This window comes from Ambystoma mexicanum, chromosome 6p (genome assembly GCF_040938575.1).
Source record: "Ambystoma mexicanum isolate Mex_15411 chromosome 6p, UKY_AmexF1_1, whole genome shotgun sequence".
Lineage (NCBI taxonomy): Eukaryota > Metazoa > Chordata > Amphibia > Caudata > Ambystomatidae > Ambystoma > Ambystoma mexicanum.
This window is the reverse complement of record NC_090935.1, coordinates 540,651,228-540,674,195: the sequence shown is the minus strand read 5'-3', so window position 1 is coordinate 540,674,195 and position 22,968 is coordinate 540,651,228.

The window sequence follows — 22,968 nt, the reverse complement described above, 5'->3', positions numbered from 1 at the left end:
GCCCTCATCCTGCGTGCATTGAGAAACCAGAAGATTGCGTCCTGCATGTGTCAGAGAGTGCATGAATTGGCACTGCAAGAACTATTTTGCAATAGTGTGCATGTCACGATACAAAGCATTTCTCATAAAAACATTCACGCCAGTCGCAAGGTGACTACATCACCGGCAGTTTTGATTTATGAGCAGGGCCATCGTAAGCACTTTTGGGGCCCTGGGCACAGATATCTTTGCGGCCCCCCTCCACCAAACCAAATGAATTAAGGGATCAAGAATAATGGTCGCACCCCCACCCCCACCCGTTGCGCTCACAACCTATAGGTTATGTTGTCTCGCAGCATAATAAGCACGTTTACTCCCTTTAAGTCCCCTTACCTTCTTCATTCTTGCTCTAATCAGAATGATAAACAAGTAGCATTTGAAGACCAACGTTAGCAGTGTACGAATAGGTTACTGTTCTAGTGCATGCAGGATAATTGTTATCAATAACATCCAGGAAGGTAAGCAGCCTGTAGTATTAATGCAGGACCATATGTAAAAGGTACATGTCACCCATAATAGACAGAGAACGCACATTAGCTGCCTCACATAATGCAAAAGTGCTCATGCATGGACAGAGGAGACCAATTGGAAGGAAGGAGAACGCTACACATATCGTAGCATGGATAGTGGATGCGGATTAGAAGCTACCAGAAAGGTGTCTTTATCCAGACAGATTGAGATTAGAAGTGGGATATGGTTTTTAAATAGTGTTGCCATTAGATATCAAAGGAACAAATGCCTGTGGTGTGCGATATGAATATGCTCACTATTAAAGTGGAAGCAACCCTATAGCCAGGGAAACCATGAATAAGTCTTTTATGAAGATCATACCATGAGAAGGAAATCACTCTGAAGGGCTGACAATTTTGAAAGGTTTAGGGACTGGCAATATAGGATTAAATGAGATGCCCAGGATCACACATTGGTTAAGGGCTGAAGAGGTGAAGCTGGGATTTGTGCCAACACTGCAATTTCTGCATTTGTACACTTTCTTTTCCAGTTCTTAGCATTAACTAAAACAATCTCATTTTATAAAAATGGACTTGGAATGTAAACAAATCACATTACCAAACATGACCATTTTTAACAAAATATTATAGAAGGGTTCTATACAAAATGGGAATGGTTCTAGCTTCATTCTCTCTATCATCAAGGGAAGTATATAAGTACAAGCATACCAATCGATGTGATTTAACAAATGCAATCTGGGTTTGTCCTTTGTATTTTAAAGCTTTAAATACTTCCAAAACAATGGCTTGTGACATTTTCATTTAGAAACGTGCATAAAAACCTTTGACTTTTACCAAAAAGCTAACCGTTTTTGGTGTCAAACAAGCAGACCTTAAAATATGCTTGCCTAAGGCAGGTAAATTGCTGATACCGGCAGATGTTCTGCAAAACCAAGTACATATGCAGGCAGTTTTATAAACTTCAGACATAGGAAAGGCTCAGCCAGCCTTGCTGGAATATGATATTCTAATTTTGCATATGAACACATATCTCTGCAATGTGTGCTTCACAAACTGAGCTAACTTCTGAACCATTGTCACACTAAATTTATCAATATGCATTTCACTGTTGCCTATTGCACATGATCAACATAATTCCCACAGGAAGGAAAGAATGCTACAGAGTTGTGCAGTAAGGAACACATAAACTATGTATACCACAGTGAACACAGAAAGCAATACATGATGAATTGACCAAGGCAGAATGTACTTGTCAAAACAAAAAGGCAATGGGTTTAAGGACTCAGCAGCACCCCATAAAATATCCTGATGTGTGCTATTTAAGACTGGTTAACAATGTAATCTTACTTCTTCAGATCAGGCGGTCTTTTTGGGGCCCCACTCCAAGGTGGGGGCCCTGGGCAAGTGCCCCTTTTGCCCTCCCATAAAGACGTCTCTGCTTATGAGGACATTTCAAGCTGAAGGTCACCCTTAAGGGATATAGGCCCAAGTGCAAGGTATGCTTGTCTAGAAAGGGTGATCACATCCTTAGTCATAGGCAACAAGCTGGGATAAAGATCACATTGAACACAATGCCCCTACTCACCTGAGTTCAGGAAGTCGTTCTCTTGATTCGTTCATCCAATCTGTATTTGCTACGGTAATTTAAGTAGGGCGTGCCAACAAGTATGAGATCCACCAGAGCTGGGATCAATCCGAATCTATGAAAGGGGACCCACTACAGGGAACACTCGGTATGAACAATTGTTGCACACCGCTCAAATCACAATGACAATACATCTGTAACTATAACTCTTTCTTGAAATGTTATCAACACTTAATAGAGCATTTTTATAAACACCTAAAGATGTCACACTTCATTTATCATATTTACAACGATAATCCACATGTTTCTGGAAGTGTTACATAAATCCAAAAACAGAGCTGTGAAGCCACTTAATTCTAATGATGACCAGCGAGATTATGTGTGATGTCTGGCACGTTTTCGAGTCAAAATAATTCTTCAGAGAATGTCATCTATATGGAAATACATACACAAATGTAGAAAGTACTATATACCCCTGTCATCCACTTCTCACAATGTATTTAGTCAAGATAGATCAACTCCCAAGCAATTCAAAGCAATCATTCATTCGAAATGTGGGAACACAAGTGTCAAGGATTGTACAAGAGATATATGGACAAACCTAAGGGATCATTTACATCAAAACTGAGCTGCATGAAAGGCTTATACCACACAATCCTGTTAAAGGGAGGCAGACCGCTTGTAATGCAACAGGTGCACAGTTGTACCCTTAACGTCGAAAGCAAAGCTAGATCAACTATCAAGAAAACTAGAGGGGCAGAGTAAAATGTAGGTAGTTGAACCAACCTTGTGGCTAGCACCCAGAAGCAAAAGGGCGCATTAAGTGTGTGCGTCAACGTAAGGTCATTTAATCGATCGACAGCTTCCCACTTCCCAAAAGTCAGGAACTGACGTCATCCGTGGGAAACCTTTCCTAGATATGCCTCAGAGCGGCATCCATCATCCAGACACATCCAGCCAGAAGGAAAAGAATTGGAAACACGGATGCTGTTTGTGTTGGTATTTATGGCAGTGTTTTTCCAAAGGCTCATGGCCAGCTTCTTTGCCAAAAGAAAGGAATGAGCCATTGTCCCGGAACCTCATTTGGATGAGATGTATGTGGGGCCGCTCGAATTCGATCATTTTCGCAGCCTCTCGTATACTGAATTACATCAATATAAAACTAGAGGACGCACTGGTCTAGCTTCATGTAATGGTGTCCTTTGCTCTGAGCTCCCATTTATCGCTGACTCCAATATCCACTGAGCCAGTTTCTTATATCCCACCCAATGACGACTTGCTAGTCATCCTTGCTATATTTGCATACAAAATGTCGGATGTTGTCCGTTTATGAAACAACGTTTTATTCAGAGATGTGTCCCAGACTCCATGTTCTTTGCTTTGTTGTGTAGTATGAATCAGGAGTTTATTATATGTTCTAACGTCTGTTTGACAGGGATCCTTGTATTGTTCGTTTTGTTTTAATCTGAATAACAAATGACAGATGTTTCATTTCTCTGAGACAAAGTGCATATTCAGAGATGTTTTATTTGAATTCAATGATCCCTTGGTTTTGTGTAACATACAACATGAGTCCTATGTGATTATTTCCTTTTGTCTATGTATGCCTTCTTTTGTTTGTGTCTTAGTATTAATTTTGTTGTTTTTACATCCTTACCATGATCATGGTCTATGATATAAGGGATCCCAACGATTTATGTCATTTATGTGGATTTTAACTGTTTTCTTTCTTTTTATTAAATGTAACTTGCTTCTATTGTTCTGTACGTTCTTAGAAAAGCACGTTTTAGGTACATGAATATATTGTGCTTTATAGCTATGTAATGAAATATGTGTAAAGGTGCTTGTGCACTAATAACAAATAAATAAATAAATAAATAAATAAATAAATAACAAAGAAAGGAATGACATTCTGGTATTTGGTTGTAATGAAGGAACTGAGCAGGCTTTTGTGAAGATTAAGCCCAACACCTAAAATGCAGCAAGACTCAAGCATCAGACACAGAATAATTTAGAGATGCTGTTCGATCAAGAGCAGAATTTAAATATTTGGGTCACATAATCTGCCACAAAGGCATTGAATCAAAGCTAAATTTAGTGAGCTCTATCCTAAGCGTACCACAGCCAGCAGGCAAGAACCAACTGAGGTCGTTGCTAGGGATGGCGGAGATCTATTACAAATTCAGACATGCCATGGGAGACCTCTTGAAAAAAACACCATTAATTGGACCGGTGTTTTTCAAGAGGAATTTGACATGGTTAAGAGTTGCACCAATGGTGCACCTGCTTTGAAGATGTTCCAACCCAATGCAAGTGACAATGGGTTGGGTCGTGTGCTAAGCCAAATACAGGGAAGAAGGTATAGTCCAGTTGTCTCAAGGGACTCAAGCTGAACTGGGCCACCATTGAGAGAGAAGCCTGGGGGTCTTTTGGAGCCTGAAGCATCTGAAGACACTAGTATTGGGGCTCCCGTTCACCATCAGAACCAACGCAAGCCATTAATATGCATGTTCAATTTGAGAGTAATATCCACCGTGTCGCCCTAGTATATGAGGCTGATTATTGGCGATTATGACATAGAAGTTAAGGGTGGCCTACATTCTTGGCCAAAGGAATATGGTTGTGAATTTCTCATCTAAAATAAGATCAGATGTTCCAAGCAAAGTTCCCAACGACAGAGGCTGAGGAGGAGCAAGGAATCCCTGATAGCCTCAGGGCAACCAGCAAGTCAGAATGGAAAGTATCCAACATTGCGAAGTCCATCAATTCTGGAAAGAGCTCAAAGAATGTTTAGAAATGATCATGCAGATCCTTCCGGAGTATGCACAAGTCTTCCCTGAAATTTCAGAGAACCATTACGGCATCATGAGAGGTGGCTGCCTCGTTCCTCCTGTGTTCCTATGCTCCCAAATCATGCAGTTAGCTCATAGGTGTCATCTAGGGAGAAACATGATAACGTACCACATTCAAACAAGATATTGGTGACCATGAATTCTTGCAGCGATAGAAGATCTCACAAGAGTCTGTGAGATGAGCTGCAAAGCAAAAAGGACATTGACTGCATCCATACACCCTGAAGTTCCCCACATAGTGTGAAAGGAAGTAGCCTGGTGCAAACAGGCTATACCTCAAAGTGGGTGGAATGGGTGGTACCCTTGGGAGGAAGTAATCACAAAGTAGTTCCTCGGTTCAATTTTCTGTTCGGAGGGAATCCCAGAGGAAATTGTTGAAGACAATGGAGTATAATTTGTATTGGATGGGATGTAAACATTTCTAAATAATCACAAAGTCTCTCCTCGTTGCAACACCATCTACGACTGCACAGGAAATGGCTTTTTCGAGCTCATGAAGGATGTGTACAACTTGCCGCTACAAGTTGTCTAGTAGGGAGACGTGTCCTCAAATACTTGCTTAATGCCCATAGGCTTACACACCGGTATCTGGTCATTGCATCGAATGCAATAGCATCGAATGCCAAACCAGAGGGAAAAAAGCATCGAAAAAAAAGCAATGAATGCTTTTTTTTAAAGGTAAAGTGTTTAGCTGAATTAAAATTGGTTTTAAAGGTTAAAAAAGGGAGTTTGGGGGAGACCCCCCCATTAAAAAAAAACATGAAAAGAAATTGCATTCCATGCTTTTTTTTCTCTTGTATGGCATTCGATGCTATTGTATTTGATGCAATGACTATAAACCGCTTACACTGCATTCTAGCACCGCGGTTGAACCATTTGTTCTTATTAGGTTTAGTCAACTCTGCAGTCACATGAATCCCCTGTGGCTGAACAAAGCTGCAGCAAGGGAGATAGATATGTTCTCTGTCCTTAAAAATGTGAGATTTAAACAAAGGATAGGTAAGAAGTACTATAGCCAATGCAAGTCAGCAAAATCATCTGACCTAACGCCAGGGGATTGGGTCTGACTAAAGGAGCCTTGATACATGCTTATGGGAACGTGCAGGTGCCGCACGCCACGGTGGGCTGTGCTTCCAGCAGAAACAGTGTTTCCATCAGGAGAGTGGTGATAAATGTGGTGTGGTGGTGATAAATGGTCACCAAACAATGTTTGTGAAATACAGAACTCCCAGGCAAGGCAATGCTTGGAAGGACAAGGCCTCTCTGGGGCATTCTTAGGCAGACTGTGGTCGCAGCAGGACATAAATGCCTGTGAAGAACCCTGCCTAACCCTCTGTAAAGAGAGTTATTGTTGGCCAAAAAACTCCTGGTCTATTATTGATCTGCTGTTTCCGCTACCAGCCTGTTCCCCTTCAACTTCTCCTGGCCTCCCTGCAGTTCACCATTCTTTACCCCTTTCATCCTCTCCTTCCTGGGGAGGTGTGCTTGGGGGAGATATTATGCCTGGGAAGCAAGTTCCTGTTGGAATCCCCTATGATGCGGGCGGGACAGGCTCTTTAAATTAATACACGGAGCCGATCTGCTTTGCAACCATTCTTTATTCACTACACTCAGCAACTGCCGGAAACCCGTGCCTGCCTCTCCCTAATCCCAACGTCGTGTCCTTGTTCCTCCGCGCACGTGTGGGACTCAACTAGGCCACGCCCACATAACAGTGTGGACTCGTGGACATCTCCTCCCTTTTTAGCATCAACATCCTTACCCCATTTCTTCGATGAGACGGATTGGTTTCATGCGGCTTCTCTGCGGACGCCGTGAGCTTCTGGGGGTTGTCCACTCCCTTGCAGGGAGTTCAGTGTCTCGATCTCCTTCGGACTCTGCTCCATCTCCTTGGTATGGCTCATCCTGCATTTTTTCTTCTTCACTTTCGCTGTTCCTTTCCATTGTCCCGTTATAATTGGAGACCACACGTTTGAAGTATGATACGTTTCTGGTTACTGACGAGCAGTCATTTCTTTGTGCAGTAATCATTGTGCCTTTCTTGTGGGTCACTATGAGTGGGGTGGGTGCAAACTTTGCGTCTTCTTTCCTCATCTTCGGTTGCCAAAGCCACACTTCATCTCCCACCTGTACAGGCGCATCTCTGGCTCGTCTCATGTGGTCTGCAGCCTCTTTCATCTTTGCCTTGGACGTTTCGTCATTATCTTTGGCTTCTTGTTCCGGCCTTGTCATTTCAGGTGTCCTGGGATCTTCCAGTAGTCTCGTCTTAACTGGTCTCCGAAACATTATATCCGCAGGGCATATCCCGGTTGTGCTGTGGGGTGTTTGACAGTATTCTCTGAGCAATTGGTTGATGGCCTGCTCGAATGATTTGTTATGAATGCCTGCTATCTGGAGGGTTCTTTTGATGCTGGCCATGAACCTTTCGACCATGCCGTTTGCCTGCGGCCACCGCGGAGTGATCTTGCGATGTTGGAATCCCATGTATTTGGCAAAGTTGTGAAATTCGTGACTTGCAAATGTGGGGCTGTTGTCTGACTTTATGATTTTTGGTATTCCATATGCCAACAGCATTTGGTCCAGGGCCGGGATGACACTGGCAGTCGCGCTGCTCTCCACTATCTGCGCTTCCGGGAAGCGTGAGTGCTCATCCATGAGAACTACTACATGGGCGCCATCTCTGAGGGGTCCAAAGAGGTCCACTGCGAGTTCCTCCCATACCTGTTTGGGCAGCGGTGACATTTGTAGTGGGTTAGGATGTGGGGGCGGCGCTACTTGCGCGCAGATGTGGCATCCCCCCACGATGTTGTCTACCAGCTTGTCTAGTTGTGGTAACCACACTTTTTGTATTTGTATTTGTATTTATTTTATTTATAAAGCGCAGCCAGGCCCGGGGGCATATGGGCGCGTAAGTTAGATCTGGTTACAGTTACAATTAGGTGCAATAAACAAGGGTTACGTTACAGTTACAGAAAGTTACATACTTAGTATTGCAAATACATACATATGTAATCTGAGATAAATACATTAATTACAAGAGTGTGCCGTCAGCAGTCAATCGTGCTGGGATCAGGACGGTTAGGCTGTCATAGAGTCCATGTTGTGAAGCCAACGCTTCATGTTGTGTTTGAATAAATTAAATGAAGGTGTCTGCCCTTAAAAGCGCAGGGAGTGTGTTCCATAGTTTAGAAGCTTGTACGGGGAAGCTGGCTCCACCCGAGTTATGGAGTTTGAATCTCGGTATGGACATAGTGTTAGCTTGCGCTGCTCTAAGTGGTCTTGATGATGTATGAGGTGTAAATTGGTTGGTAAGGTATGCTGGTGCAAAGTTGGCCCTGGCTTTGTGTGTGAGGGCCAAAGTTTTGAGGGATATTCTGTGCTCTACGGGGAGCCAGTGTAATTTGCGTCTAGTCTCCGAGATATGCGCCTTTTTAGGGATGTTGAGGGCAGCCCTGATGGCATTATTTTGAATTACTTGCAGTTTGTTGATATTTTTGTGGCTAGTGCCTAGGTAAAGGGCATTATAGTAGTCTATTTTGGATAGGAATAATGCTCTAGCAAGAGTAATGCAATTGGGTGAAGAGATGAACGGTCTACATGCAGTGATCAGCTTGCAGGTGTAAGCGGCTGATGATGCTACTGCATTCGTTTGTTTGGAGAAGGATAAGGTAGCATCAATGTAGATACCAAGGGTTTTAGTGTTATTTGAAACGGGGATGGGATTGCCATCTATAGTGAAAGATTTGAATGCAGAATTAAGATTTTTAAGTTTGGCGTGAGTGCCAAGGATGATCAACTCAGTTTTTTCGTCATTGAGACAAAGTCCATGATGTGCCATCCATGCTTGTATTACTGAGTATATTTCATTAAGGGTTTTGCTGTCTGTTTCATAGTTACCCGAGATAGGAATGAGTATCTGGGTGTCGTCCGCGTAATTAGTATACGTGACACCCAGATAGTCAAGGATATCAAAGAGGGGCTTTGTGAATACATTATAGAGCGTCGGGGACACACACAAGCCTTGCGGGACTCCACAAGGTACTGGTGAGGGTTCAGCTGAATCAGTGGGAGAGAAGACCCTCATGGTTCTGTTCGCCAAGAAGGAACTGATCCAAGCCGAAGCTGCGTCTGAAAAGTGTGCTGCAGTTTTCAAGTGGTGACAAAGTATTTGGTGGTTGACCAAATCAAAAGCTGCTGACAGGTCAAGCAATAAGAGGAGTGCAAGTTTGTCGTTGTCTTTCAGGATTTGGATCTGGGTAGTGAGATCTATTAATGCAGTTTCCGTACCGTGTCTAGGTCGGAAACCGGATTGCCTAAGTCCCAGGAGATTGTTTGATTCTAGACAGGCCTGTATTTGTAAATAGGCTGCTCTGTCCAGTATTTTTAGTAAGAAAGGTACGGTCGTTATCGGCCTGTAGTTAGACGGGTTGGCTGGGTCAAGAGTAGGTTTTTTGAGAAGTGGGATGACCCACGCGTCTTTTAGGTTGTTAGGTACTACACCAGATTTGAAGGAGGCATTGATGAGGTTGGTAATGAATGGTGCCAAATCGTGCGCGGCTGCTTTGATGATCGGGGCAGGGCAGGCATCACCTTGGCAATTTGATGGTTTAAGTTTCCTGATGATGTTTTCTACTTCCCAGATTGAGAGGTGTGAGAAGTTGAAAGGTTTACAAGTAGACTTAAAGGTAGGTGATTTGTTAGGTAATTGTTTGTAGTCAGGGTCAGCTAGTAGCAAGGATTTCTTTGCGTTGATTTTAGATGGTAGGCGAGCTATTTTATCTAATAAGGCCTCCTGAATATTACTACACCATAGTGCGTCAGTAACACATTTGTCAATAGGGGCAATGGGGGATTCTAATTCTTTCAGAATCTTAAAGAGTTCTTTTGTGTTGGATTCCGCTTGTGTAATCCTTTTGTTATAGGTGTCTTTTTTAGCAAGAAGGATGGCTTCTTTGTAACTAGTGGAAGGTAGGGTTAGCTCAGTCTTATTGGATGCTGTAGGGTACTTTTTCCAGTGGGCCTCAGCGGTTCTCTTGGTTTTGTGTAATTCTCTTAACTGCGGCGTGAACCAAGTGTTAAGGTGACGCTGTGGTTTAGGTTTCCGCAATTTTAGGGGGGCGATGGTGTTCAGTGCTTTGAGAATAGCCTGGTTGTATGTATCCACTAAACTGTGGGGTCAGCATCTGAGTCACTATTGTTCAGGATGGGGAGTAATATGGGTAGGAGTTTGTCAGGTGTAATGTCTTTCTTATTTCTCGTGCTGGTGGCTGGGGCGATGATAGGGGCCGGGTGGGGTGTGTTGGCTTTGATAGAAAAGGTTATTTTATGATGATCCGACCAAATGCATGGGTCATTGGATAGGAGATCAGTAGAGCAATTGAGGTGAGTGAGCCAGTCCAGTGTTCTGCCTTTGATATGAGTGGGCTCATGAATAATGTGGGTGTGACGGAGGAGGCGCTTGGTGGCTACCACTCCTCTATGACCCTCGTGCGCCAAGTGCACTGTCCGTTCACGGACTTCCTTTGGAATCACCATCTTGCATCCTTTTAGCACTATGTGATCCTCGACCACTGTCAGTTCATCTCGCACCTGATCGAGCCATTTGACGTCCTTGCGCACTGTTTCAGTTTCGGGCCTGGCTTGTTGCCTCATGAGTGCTTTCTTGTTTGATAGTAGGCAGTGACACACTATTCGGAGTGCTGGATCTTGTTCCTAGTGCTTGTGCAGCTCCGGCCACCCTACCGGCAGGGGCTGCAGGTGATGTATTATATAGTTTATGTATGCATCAGCTATGGAGGGCTGTGGTTCTGCTGGCCCCGTGGGGTGTCGGGATAGGTAATCTGCTGGATTTTCGTCCTTTCCTGGGCAGTGTACCACCGTGAATTTATAGTCTTGTAAGCGTAGGCCCACCTTGCTATACCCGGGGGCATTTGTGATCTTGGGTCACCGTAGATGGTCAATAGCGCCTGATGGTCTGTTACTATCGTGAATTTCTTGCCGAATAAGAACAGGTGGAAATACTTGCACGCCCATACAACTGCCAAGCTTTCCTTTTCTGCTTGGGAGTATGCCTGTTCTATGGCGGTGAGGCTCCTGCTGGCGTAGGTCGCGATGTAGACGTTGGGCGGATCCATGAGATCTTTCTGGGTGAGTATGGCGCCGAGTCCTACCGGGTTGGCGTCTACAATGATTTCGGTGTCTCTCTGGGCGTCGAAGTATGCCATGTCTTCCGCATGTGAGATGGCATTCCTGATGTTCTCAAATGCCTTCTGGCACTCTGCGGACCATGTGAATGGAGCGTCTTTGCGGGTGAGTAGACGTAGCGGGTTGCTTATGGTGGCGTAGTCTTTCAGGTATCTGGAGCAATAGCTGGCTAGCCCTAGAAATGAGTGCAGATCCGACGTGTTTTTGGGTGGCAGGGCTGAGTTTAGTGCTGTAACTTTATCCGTATCTGGGCGCATCCCTTTTTCCGAGAAGATGTGCCCAAAGAATCTCAGCGCTCCTTTGGAGAATTTGCACTTTGTTTTGTTCAGTGTGAGTCCCGCTTCTTCTAGGGCCTGACACCCTGTGCAGTGCTCTGTCGTGTTCTTCTTGTGTTTTGCCGTATACGAGTACATCATCAGAGTAATTCAGGCAGTTGGGGACGTGTCTGATGTCATGGGCGCTACTCCCGAGGGGCCAGGACTGCCCAGCGCCCTCGGAAGCAGACCCGTCTTCCACTACTCCGGACCCAGCAGACCCCTACAGGGCCCTTTGGACCGTGTCCTGGCGCCTTTGGCGCCAGGCTCATGAAGGGTTTCAGTCCCGGCGCCATAGGCGCCGGGCTCATATTGATAAAAAGTGTAATAATGCTTGGGTGGACTTACCTGAGGCAGACCATGCTGCATATTTACCCAGAACAATCCAGTCTGGTTGAAGAACCCAGCCATCAGGGCTGGGAGGAACTATTCCCTCCATTCAGGAACTCTTTTCTTACCTGGGTGGAACCGGTGGAAGAACACACACTGAAAGCACTTCTCTGCTATTTAAACCACGCCCGATGGAAAACACGTGCTTCGCGTTATTCTGCAGCAGCAGCAGGACGCTTACCGAGTCGGCTCCTGCATTCCAGGTCCAGAGTCATCTTCAGCTTCCGCGCAGCAACCTGTGGATGAAGAAAGACACAGAACAATACTTACCAGATCCCAGAATCCAGTCACCGGCAAAACCTGCAAAGAATAAACATAAGGTTAGAAAAGTGCAACTCGCTCGCAGCCGCGCCCGCTTACCTGATCCATCCGTGATTGCAACGGAGCTAACCGCGGCCTTCTCTTCGGCAGCTTCTCTGCACCTGAAAGGCAAAGGACATAATTAAAAAGGGGTTCGGGTGAAGGCAGTCGCATTCATCTTAACTTACCAGTTTTTGCACGCGCAGAAGCGGCCGCATCAACCGCAGCTTCCCGGCACCTGAAAACTAGAAAAAGGACATTATTAGAGGTGCCATTAAAAGCGGCCAACGATCATTATACTTACGTGCATCGGCACGTGCAGTGGCAACGGATATAAAGCCTGCAGCATCCCGGCACCTGAAAACTAGAAAAAGGACATTATTAGAGGTGCCATTAAAAGCGGCCAACGAACATTATACTTACGTGCATCGGCACGTGCAGCGGCAACGGAAAACTACGCCCACAGCATCCTGAGGCCTGAAACAAAGGAAAAGGGACATTATTGAGGTGCCCATCTTTTAAAGCCTAAAGACTACAGTATACTTACAGGCATCCGCTCGTGCAGTAACGGCGGCATCGCTCTTCGGCATTCCAGCACCAGTGCCACAACTAAGGCCGCAAAAGACTTGAGCCTCAACACTGAACTCATCCAGTGACGTAACTGGAATCCACGCACCCCTGCACCAGACGCAGGATGGAGAGCTCAGCATTTATACGCCTAAGGTGAGAGCTCGCCGAGACAAGTAGAAAGCTAGGCTGTGGGAGAAACTGGCGATTGGTGGGAGAAGGAATCCCATCAAACGGTGATTAACCCTTTTTTTTTTCTTCCACCTGCAGAAAACTTACCCTGCAAGTCAGACATTCGATAAGAGGAAGCCCAGTCCTGAGAGTCGTCCGAGCTCTACGCTTCTCAATTGAAGAAACGATAGCAGCCCAGCCGGGATCAGCACCTCTGTGGGAATCAGGTGAGCGTTACATCTGATTACTTTGTGTATTTTCTCCTGAAATATCTCGGCTGCAGACGAGATGCCAAAGATGAGTCGTTTATACTGGAATAAGCAGAGGTGTGTCACGAACGTGGTGATGTACCTGGATTCTGGGGCTATTTCTATCTGGTGGTAACCTTTTGTTAAATCCAGTTTGGAGAACATTTTTGCCCCGTGTAGGAGATGGATCATGACGGTTATTCGGGGTGACTGGTGTCTTTCTCTTTCAATGGCTACGTTGGCTCTGCGCATGTCGACACACAGGTGTATGGATCTATCAGGGGATTTCTTTGGGATGGGGACAATGGGTGATACCCAGGGTGTGGGGCCCGAGACGGGCTCGATGACATTCATTTTGATAAGTTTGTCCAATTGCTCCTCCACCTGACACTGAATGTTGATCGGTATGCTGCGGTAGTGTTGCGCTACTGGTTCAATATTCTGGTTGATATGCAGGTGTACCTTTCTGTTTTTCAGTTTTCCGAGACCTCTGAATAGTTTGGGGACTGTTTGCTCAATGGCTTCCGTCTTGGCGAAGTACTTGTGAGCCATTAATTGATATAATATATGCACTAGTCCCATCTCTACTGCGGTACGGAAACTCAGGATGCACCCGCTGTTGGCTTCCGTTTTTAGGATGTGCAGGGGAATTTTCGCTGCATGGTCCTTGTGTGTGTACCATGCCGTGATCATGCCCTTGCATGGTAATGGCGTTGTCGCTCCATATGGGTAGATGTCGACAGTGGTCTGTTTGACCTTTGGTGGTGGGATGAGCGATTCATAAGCTTGTTCGCTTATGATGTTGACTGTTGCTCCCGTGTCGATCAGGAATTTTAGCGGGGTGTTTTTGACGTGCAACGTGAGGATCGGGCTATGCTGGGTGGCCGTGCTGTTGTTGAGTGCCCATACATACCCCTTCTTCCTCTGGTCATCTTCTGACGACGGGGTGTCACTGCTGGAGGGGGAGCGCATCTCGATGTACCGAACGAAACGTCTCCTTTGAGAGCGTCTGGACCCTTCATGTGATCGCCTGTCCTCGTGGAGAGGTGGACCTGTGCGGTCTATGTCCTCCCTTCGGGTGTGGCTTGTTCATCCTCCCTCTTTGTGTTCGGCAGGCTGCGTCGTGTAGGTCTTCGTCTGTTTTGGGTGCGTAGTTTGTGCGTGGCGGGGCCTGGTGCGTTTTTGCGCATTGCTCTGTAATGGTCCATACGCCCGCAAGAGGCGCACTGTTGTCCCATGGCGGGACATTCACCCATGTGTGGATATTCATATCCGCATCTGTAGTAGGTGGCATCCGGGCGCTTGCCTCCTTGGCTGGGGGCTGCGTACAGTTTATTGATGGTGTCGAAATTGCTTGTGGGTTGTTGAATGGTAACTTTGCCCAGGTTATCTAGTTGCTACTCTACGGCAGCTTCCATGCAAGCAAGCGCCAGAATCTCATCCAGGGATCTTTGTTTTATAGGAGTTGTTTGCGGAAAGGTTGTGACAGACATCATGCAATGACCTGTGATCTCAGTGCTTCCTCATTTGAATACCTGTGAAATTCGCAGTTTTTCAATTTGATGCGGAGTCGCATGACAAAGTTGTCCATAGATTCGCCTTTCTCTTGCCTTGTGGTATGGAATATGTGGCATTCATAGTCGATGTTGGTGTGTGGTGCCAAGTATTGTGAGAGTTTGTCATGGAGTTCTCCGTATGATACCGTTTCAATGTTGAGTAGTTTGCCTGCAATGTCTTTTACCGCTGGCCCCACTGCCATGAACAACGTGTTTTTGAGTCTCTCATCTTCTTTCAGTTCTATGGCCCCAGTGTAGAACTTAAAGTCTCGCAGCCAAGTGGTCCAGCGGGGTCCTAGGTTTGATGTGTCTCTTATTTCAAAGGGGCTTGGCATGTGCATGACTTGTGCTGCGCCACTTGCCGCCTGTGCCGGTTGACCATTTCCTTGTGTGTTGTCTGCGCTTCCTGATGAGGACGCAGTGGCTTGTGCTGTGTCTGACATGGTTGCGTCTGTGCTTTGTGATGTATTCTGTTCTTGCCGAGTTTGATACTGTCCTTGGTGATCTCTTGTGAATTTTAAGCTTTGTGTTCACTCTATTTGACTCTCTTCGGGCATTTTCTTTGACCCTGGTGCTAGTGAAGTCCTTCTTAGGCCGATTATCCTTCGGCAAATGTCTTATTTGCTTTATTTGAGTGATTGCCGTGGTATTTTTTTTGTTGCTTTGATTGGGTGACTACCGTGGTCTTGCGTCTTTTGCGGGGGTAGCGTGCGTGCATCAGCAGCTACGAGTGTCACTGTGACATGTCTCCCTTCCACGGTGGTTCTGCGGGAGTTCCTACCCGTAATATGGGCCCTTTTCACCCGTGCCGGCTCTTCCGCTGCCGTGCTGGTGGGGCGCCGGGGCGGCACGAGCCGTTAGTGCTGCGCGCACCTGGCCTGTCACACGCGTATCTTGCGTGGCCGTGCAGCTGGCCCTGTACCTAACGGAGCCGTTTGTGCTCGGGAGGTGCACCAATGCGCTATACTGCCCGGCGGCAGGCCTCACTCCTAGGCACGAGTGGGTTGGGCACCCCTCGTCGCCATTGTTGGAATCCCGTATGATGTGGGCGGGACAGGCTCTTTAAACTAGTACACAGAGCCGATCTGCTTTGCAACCATTCTTTATTCACTACACTCAGCAACTGCCGGAAACCCGTGCCAACCCCTCCCTAACCCCAACGTCACATCCTTGTTACTCCGCGCGCACGTGGGCCTCAACTAGGCCACGCCAACATAACAGTGTGGACTCGCGGACAGTTCCCGTCAACATGAGCATCCGAATGTTTGTGTTTGAGGGTCATTTTGGAAAGCTCGTCACGTGGACCAGCAGCTGGTGGAGGTCTCTGATTAAAGTGCCTCTTCCGCAACTCACGTATTATTAATACAATATGCTCCTCTGACATATTTTTGAAAGTTTTGTGAATTGTTGTCTAGGGAGCAAAGTTATTAGGAGGTCCTAAAAGTTGCGTTTCCCATTCAAATTCCCATAGGGAATTTTTGCTCTCATTTACAGCTGGATGGATTTGAACCACACCTTTGGAAGGAGCGGGAGTCTGGGCCACCTTGAGTGCTTTGATTGGTGTATTGAAAATCGGTCCGGCATACAGCATTTATTAAAAAAAATACAAATATGTAGATGATTTTTACTTATGTATGTACTGCCCATTAATAGCATACCGATATTTTAAACTGAAAAGCTGCATTCATTGGCGTAAGGAAAAAAAATATTTGGCTGGGGGCAGATCTGCCTGTCACAAAAAGTGGGGTATTTTGATTGCTGATGTTTCCCTGACATTTATCCAAACAAATCATGTTGGAGATGTGGATCCAGTGTGGTAAAAGGCAGTGGAAAAGGGCAAGGAAGGGGGACATAGCAGTGGCTGAGGATATGCACCAGAGAAGGTGAATATAGCCTTTTTTATGTGAAAATAATGGCCACCGGATCTGTGGATCCACTCACTCCTATTGGGAAACTTGGACCCTTCCCGAAATGGATCCCTGGGTTCTGGGGCACTAAAACATCTAAAACAAATGCAATACAAATGTATAAAACTGATAAATATACACATACGGCCCACAGCCACATATGGCAATGGTCAAAGTCACACCGGAGTCACGCAGCCCCAGTGGCTACTTTGGATGACTTGGTGAGGATTGGGCAATGGTCAAAGTCATGCCAGAGTCACGCAGCCCCAGTGGCTGCTTTGGGTGGCTTGGTGAGGATTGGGCAATAGCCAAAGTCACGCCAGAGTCACGCAGCTCCAGTGGCTACTTTGGGCGGCTTGGTGAGGATTGGGCAATGGCCAGAGTCACGCAGCCCCAGTGGCTACTTTGGGCGGCTTGGTGAGAATTGGGCAATGGCCAAAATAACGCTGGAGCCACGCAGCCCCAGTGGCTGCTTTGGGCGGCTTGGTGAGAATTGGGCATGGCCAAAATAACGCTGGAGCCACGCAGCCCCAGTGGCTGCTTTGGGCGGCTTGGTGGGGCATGGGTGCACTTCAATAGACAGTTTCTCTTAGCATATGTATATTTTGGAAAGCATGGCCAAGTTCATGAGAGACTTATCTTTCACCCTTGTGTGCCACACCATACACACAACCCCTAGTATGCACTTTCTGTCAGGATGTCTTCAATTTGACGCTCTTATGTCATGTCATCAGGGATACCATTAATGATGCCTTTTGCAATGCCACCTGTGATATCATTAGTGTTTGCATGATCATTACCGACATCTTTGGGTAGAGATAAAATTATGGGGAAATGCTTCTGATCTTTTGCAGGTATATCTTGGTAATCATGAGTACTGGGTTTATCTCAAGTGGTATTTAAAAACATATTGCATGAGGTAAACACCTCAATGCAATTGCATACCCAATAAAAACAGGCCATCTTCCAAATACTGCCTGTTTTACCACAACCTCCATCCCGTTATCCCCATGCAATAGAGGACTACCCCTTCCTGAATCACAAACAGGAAACTAAAGCCTTCTATATTTTTTATTTACAGCACATATTTTTGGCCATTTGGAAGAATTACTTTGCCAGATATCCTTGCAGTTCCTAATTGCAATGAATCCTCATCCGTGCCATTCAAAGTACCCACTCACGGAAATGCAAAGTACCCCTTTAGTAAAGACTCATTTCTTTTCAGCTTTTCAGCTTTTGTAACAAGACCACTCTAAACATGCTCTTAAAGCAAGCATTGCGTCACATGTTTATCGCTTCACATGAATTGCTGCAACTGTGCCCAGTATTTAGTAAGTGCCCTTTGGTCTGCTCGTTAGCCGCATTTGACTATGCATTGGCAATATGCAAATCAAGGATCCGTGATGAGCTCTTATTTTTTTAGAGGCTTGTTGTGGCATTGTGGCTTTATTTTGCATCGCTGTGACGTCATACGATCCATTCCCCAGTCGTGGCATTGGCATGGCAACATTAAGCACTGGAGCGCCAAGTGTCTTTCTACAATCTGTTTGTTAAATGCACATTCCTCATCTCCTCACCTGCTCCCCACAACTAAGGATACCCCACGTTGGGCATGAGCTGTTACTGATGTGGGAAACGTGAGCCCTCGGGTGTTACACGTGTCAATCGTTAAGCTTTATACATTCAGTATAGCTACAAACTACATTGCTCCATACACGTGTTTAATCTTAAAATTTGATATGTAAAAGTGTCTATCTTTGAGTATCATACAGATATCCCAGCTCACCTAGTAATTTGGTCCAATTTAAGAAACTGCAAACAGATCATCTGAGAATTCAAATAAATTATAGCAGATGTCGACACTTATGCCCTTCACTGGACCCATGCCACTCATGCCCTTTGAATGCCCAGCAAACACCATATTGTTGGCATCAACTCTGGGTCGTAAATGTGATACATGCAACTCCTCCCTGACATCAGATGTGTCCAGCCTGCTCTAGTTCTACCACTGCTCATAAACACCCTTGCCAGACCGTATGAGTTTGGAAACCTAAGCCTGATCTGCAATCTCCTTACCCATCTAGTATCCTTGTAGGGGTCATCAGGGAACAACTTTTGAATATGCTGAAAGGGATCAGATGGTACAGTTCATGCCAGGAAGAAGTAATAAGTCCATCCTTACCTGTATCCTTACTGCCATAAGGTGTCACAATGATCACATGGTAAGGGGGAGAGCAGTGGAAGTGGCCTGCTGTGCAATGTGACCTCTGGAATGGGAGCATGGGTGATCAGCCCCAGAGCCTCTCTCTACCGAGCCATCTCAGCCAGGTCTCAACCATGTCCCTGGCACACTTTAAGGGACACTCAGAATTTAGAACTCAGATGCCTGAATCTCAGTCCAGGAATGGGGCACTCTATTTGCACTGACATGTGTTAGATGCATACCAAGAAAGAACAGTCCACGGACAGCTTGCGCCCGGGCAGGCTGGAAAGACCGGGCTTTGTCTACGAGCCGCCAACTGCGTGCACTAGTTTACAGAAGAAAAACAGGCTGTGGTGTACTAAGGAGAACTGAGGCAGAGTCAGATATGTACCATGAAGGTTCAGTCCTTTTTCATATTGAAGGCAAGTCCCTTTTTTATGCACACTACAGAGTGAATACAACTCTCTAGGGAAATAGGCCAGGAGATAGCGTTGCAAGGATAACAAGGTTTAATAATACAGAATACACATATTAGCAAAGGACTCTGCTGCTCGAGAACGTTCTGATTATTCTGAGTAGAAGCTTAAAAAGCTGTGTAGCATCATCATATACAGTAAAAACTGGTGCCACTGATTGGCAAGACCATATACATGGGCCTGCTCCATAGGGGATGCCAGGATACTATTGGTTGGTTTCCTCACCGTCTATCAGGCTCCACGTGGGTCAGCTGGGCTCATCCTGTTGTCTGGTGAAGGTCGGGTCGCTCGTAAAATACAATGTTACATTTATACTAACACGCTAAACCTTCTACTACAGCACTGTGGCATGCACCTGGGCGGCTCTGGGGTTGGTGCCAGGGGGAAGGGAGGATGAAATACAGTCACACTTGTAAGGTGTTTCTCCCTTTTATGGATGTATGAATGAGTGAACAGCAACCTGTATGAGACCTGAGCTGACAAACGTACACATTACTGCACACATGTGCAAATGAACAGCTGGGGGATGAATTGGGAACCATCTCTTACAGGCCTAGTAGTAGACCTCAGTATATGAAGGCTGCCCTGAGGGAGATTTGGGAGATTTGGGAGATTTGGCCCTCCCCTAGGGTAGGTCGCTGTTGGTCACAATGTAAAAAGGTGATGCCTATGGAGTTTGTCAGACTCCAAAATCAAAAGATTACATAGTGTTCAAATCAAAGAAAAATACATGAGAGAGTGGGAAAAGGGTCTCGCCATCTCCAGGATAAAAATGTAAAGTCCTAAAGTCCTGCAAAAGAGCTGGGGGTCTCTAAGGTAGAAGGGAATGAGCACATTTCTGAGAATTCTCCTTAACACTCGCCCCTCCCCCCCCCGCCCACTGACTAAGGGACAGCAGGATTTAATCCACTCCTGGATGAATCTCCTTACTCCAGTCAGTCATACTTTCTGGAGAGACACCAGCATTTTGGTGATTACACTCTGACCTGTGTTCTATGGTGAAATCAAACCTCTGAAGTTTGATTGACCATCTTAACATTTTAGGATTCCCCCCCTTCAACTGCATTAAACCTTTCAGGTTGGTGGTCTGTTTGAATTACAAAAGTAGATCCATACAAGTATGGTCTAAGCTTCTTCAAAGACCACACAATTGTAAAACATGCTCTTTCATTTGTTGCCCAACTTGTTTCACGGTCCTTTAGTTTCCTACTGATGAAGCAAATAGGGTGTTCCCTGCCTTTCTCATCCAGCTGACTCAAAACTGAACCTGTTCCTGTATTTGAAGCATCAATTTATACAATAAAGGTTTGGTTGTAGTCAGGAGCTCTCAAGACTGGAGCTTGACAAAAGGCTTTCTTTAGTACTTCAAATGCCTTGGTGCACTCCTCATTCCACCTGACCTTCTAGGGGAATGTGGGAACAGTCAAATGAGAAGCTATGGTCCCATAGTTTTCATTGAAGTTCCTATAATAACTGGTGAGACCTAGAAAGGCTCTGACTTGGGTTTGTGTAGTAGGGGTGCCCCAGTATTGTGCAGCTTGTACTTTGCTAGGCAGTTGCCTTATTCCACCCCTTCCTACCTCATGTCCAAGGTAGACCACTTTGCTCTGACCAATTTGACATTTGCTTGCCTTTATGGTCAGATGGGCCTGTTCAAGAACCTGCAAAACATATCCAAGATGGTCAAGATGCTCTTCTCAAGTGGGGCTGAACACTGGAATACCATCCAAGTATGCCATGCAGAAGTCCTCCATCCTATTCAGAACATGATTCACCATCCTTTGGAATGTAGCAGGTGCATTTTGTAGTCCAAAAGGTATAACCTTAAACTGGTAGAGGCCTCCTGGAGAGTAAAATGCAGTTTTCTCCTTGCCATGGTCTGTCACAACTATTTGGCAATAGCCTGATGTTAAGTCAAATGTACTGAGGAACTTGGCTGAACAAAGTTTGTCCACCAGCTCATCTGTCCTAGGTAAAAGATGGGCATCAGTCGTGGTGACTGCCTTAAGAGCTCTATAGACCACACAGAATCTCAACTCCCTGGATCCTGCCTTTGGCACCAGTACAACTGGACTAGCTCATGAACTTGTAGGTGGCTCTATTACCCCAAGATCAAGCATCTTCTTGACCTCTTCCTTTATATGGGTTCTTACATGGTCTGACATTCTGTAACACCTGCTTTTGACAGGGAGACAGTCACTCGTGAGTACATCATGCTGGCCCCAAGGGGTCAAGCCTGGTGCCAATGAAAACAGGGAGGCAACCTGATTCAACAGAACTTTGCACTCCTCCTGTTGTTGCAGAATTAGATCAGAAGAGAGATTAACACCTTCTATTTTTCCATCTAAAGGCTGTACCCTGAGAAGGCTCAGGTAGAGGTTCACCCTCCTCCTCCTCTTGATCAGAAGCTAAGAGCAAAGCTCCTAGTTCTGATCTGGATACATATGCCTTTAGGTGGTTAGTGTGAAAGACAAGGCAGACGTCGATGGTACACACAGGTGGACACAGTCCACCCACTTTTTTCAGAAGGTGGACTAGTCCCCCCCCCAGCTAAAATGAGAAACATTGAAAGTCTTCTTTGAATTTATGAATTAAAGCAACCTCAGGGATCGCAGTTGTCAGGTTTGCATACTTTGCCACTGCCCTATATAACCTGATGAAAAATAACAAGCAAAGATGAAATGTCCCATTTAGGTAATGCAAGTCCCAGGGAAAACATTTGTATTGGTTCTTGGACTTTAGAACATGCACATATTTAAACATTTTCAAAAAAATGATTAGAAGAAAATATCCTCTCTTGATTTTGTGTGTGTGTTTATTTTATGAAAGGCAAATGCCATTCGCCCTGTGCAAATTAAGTGGTTATGCAAGGCCAATTTAATGAAATGTGCATATTTCACCTTAATATGCTATTTTCTGGTACAGCACATCCCACTGTGTTTGTTGATGAGTTCCCCCACTTTTATTTTTGGGACTTGACCCCTGGTGAAAGACCCTAGGGGCCTCCTTGGGATTGCCAAAGTCCACTAAGTAATTGACCTCTCCAAGTTTGCCCACAACCTTGAAGGGTCCAATCCATTTGTCCTGTAAGACCCTCTGCCTTGTAGGTACCATAACTAGAAATAGCTGGTCTGGAGTAAACTCCACCATGTTGGCCTTCTGGTCATGCCAATGTTTGACCAGAGACTGACCTGCTTTCAAGTTATCAGAAGCTTCTGTCATCATGTGTGTCCTTCTCCTTAGGAGACCTAACGAATAGTCAGTGACTCTCACTGGCGTGACGGAAGGAGCACTCTCCAACCCTTCCTTGATTAGGGCCAATGGACCTCTAACTGGATGACCATAGAGGAGCTCAACGGGTCTGAAACCAACCCCTTCCAGAGGGACTTCTCTATGAGCAAAGAGAAGGCATGGCAGTAGAGGGTCCCACTTTCTTCTAAGGGGTTCCTCTAAAGCACCAATCATGCTCGTCATAGTTCTATTAAACCTCTCCACCAATCCATTGGTTTGGGGATGGTAGGCTGTTGAGAACTTGTAGGTCACTCCACAGTTATTCCACATGGCTTGCATGTAGTGAGGCATAAAATTGGTCCCCCTTTCTGAGATAACCTCCTTAGGAAAACCAACCCTGGTAAAAAATACCAAGGAGGGCCTTAGCCACTGCCTGAGCAGCAACAGTCCTCATA